We start from the raw sequence: 2,324 nt of genomic DNA on the forward strand, positions 1-2,324 counted from the left end.
TAACACTGCATATTAATTATACTTCAATAAAAAAGAATAATTTTTAAAAAGAACCCTGAGGGGAAAGAAGAAACATTCTCCCTCCCCTAGTATCTAACTGTACATCAAGTTGATGACATAACCACACTGAGAAAAGAATTAGTTCAACTAACTTAAAGCACAGTATTTTGACTATGCACCTGTAGCCCAGTCTTAAAGAAACCTCACATAGCACTGAATGATCTTATCATTGGTAATAAGATTGGCATCATCACTTGGAGAATATTATAGGATAAGCTATAGGGTGTATTGTAGGATAAAACAAAAAAGAACCAAACTTTCAGCACTAGAGGAAAAAGACGCAAGAATAATATGAACAAGCATGTATCCTAAAATGTTAATTTGAATTGAAATATTATTCATTCATGGGGGTTTTTTCTTTTTTTTTTAAAGATTTTATTTATTTATTTGACAGAGAGAAAGAGATAGCAAGAGAGGGAACACAAGCAGGGGGAACAGGAGAGGGAGAAGCAGGATTCTCGCTGAGCAGGGAGCCCGATGCGGGGCTCGATCCCAGGACCTGAGCCGAAGGCAGATGCTTAATGACTGAGCCACCCAGGCACCCTTCATGGGTTTTTTTTTCTTGAAAAAAAAATATATATTCCCTAGTATTGTCCACTAAAAAGAACTAGCAGCAATAAAAACGTAGCAGTATTTTCATCCACAGTGTCCATATTAGGGTCTCTAAATACCATTTCCACTAAAAGAATGTGGACTCCTTGGAGAAATACCCAAGCCTGCTCTGAGATAGCTGGTGTACAAGATGACCCCGGGATATCTCATTGCTTCAGAAAGCAAGGAAGTTACCGCGTTGTACTGAAAGACACAGGAAGCTTTCAAAATGGGACCGTTGGAGAATCAAATTATTCTTTTTGTAATTGATCAATTGCAATTGATCAAGTCACATCAAAAAATAGGGAAATCCATGTGTCCATCATGATACTTCTTTTTTTTAATGGTTTTGTTTGGAAATTGCCTGGCCACTAACTCATTACTCTGATAACTGGCAAGAGAAAGAATTTAGCATTTACTCTGTCTTTCGTATCTAAACTGTATTTTAGTTTACCACGTAGTTGATGAAGAAAGTTGTTTTTGATAAAAACAATCTTACTTAATAAGTGGAGAATGAATGATTAAAAATCACCATTTATTAACTCCTAAAGAATGGTTCCAACAACATTCATCAACATGTACTGATAGCATTAGGAGAAAGGTTTATGGGGAAATTTAAAATGAAAGGAAGAGTGGTGCCTACACCACCTAACCCCCCAGATCAATCCTAACGTCAGTAAAGTAGAACATTCATATAGTATGTGTCTCGTGTATGGTACAGTAGGAAGCACATAACACTGCACCGGAGTATGTTTGCCACACACACAAGAAGATGAACTCAAGCTTCGGATCTAATCACCAGTTGGGATGAAATACTAGTGAATACAAGGATGTCGTAAGAAACAAATGGCACCAAAAAGAAGCAATTGGCTGAAATCAAAATATGAGAAATGCTTCCAGATGAATAATCTATTTCTTAAAAAAAAAAAAAAGTAAGTGACGTGAAAGTGGAGGAGACGTCCGTAGATTAGAAGAAATCTAAGAGACATACTATAACAGCCCTCCACTTGGTCTTACTGGTTAACTTGATCCCAGAAAACACACTCCTTCACTTGCTGGCCTAAGGCCTTTGGTCTGTAACAACTAATTTACTTTTTTTGAGATTTGTAGACCACTGGCCTTGAGGAGTGAAAGACTAGAAACTGCCCAGTCTGCAGAGGCCAGCAAGTTTGTTTGAAGCCTCCTCGGTTTTCAGATTAGCCCAGAGATTTTTTTTTAGCAAAAAAGAAAAAAAAATTCTTAGGTCATACGAATGATTTTACTGACTTCCCTCTTTGTATATGTAACCTTGCCCTCCTTTGCAGAAAGAAGAGTCCCCCTGCACGTCCCGAACCCAAAACCAGACCCTCTTGAGCTGAGATAACATCTGTAGTTGGCATAATCAAGTCCCCATAAAATCAAGAAATGTTGCAGGCCACTGCAATCCCTTTGCTACTTAACTTCCTTAAACCCCTTTAAAAAACCCCAGGCCAGACAGAAACCTCAGAGTTGGCCTTTGGACAAAGTCCGCCTTTCTCCCCAGGTGGCCAGCCTCCTGAATAAAGCTCATATTGCTTTTCAATCACAGCTATTCTCTTCAGTAATGGCCTTTCAAGGGATGGGCAGCTGACCTTCAGAAACAATACCAACCAAATGTGTGGACATTTTTTGCATCAGATTCAAAAACCCAACTT

The sequence above is a fragment of the Ursus arctos genome, unplaced genomic scaffold (genome assembly GCF_023065955.2).
Source record: "Ursus arctos isolate Adak ecotype North America unplaced genomic scaffold, UrsArc2.0 scaffold_12, whole genome shotgun sequence".
Lineage (NCBI taxonomy): Eukaryota > Metazoa > Chordata > Mammalia > Carnivora > Ursidae > Ursus > Ursus arctos.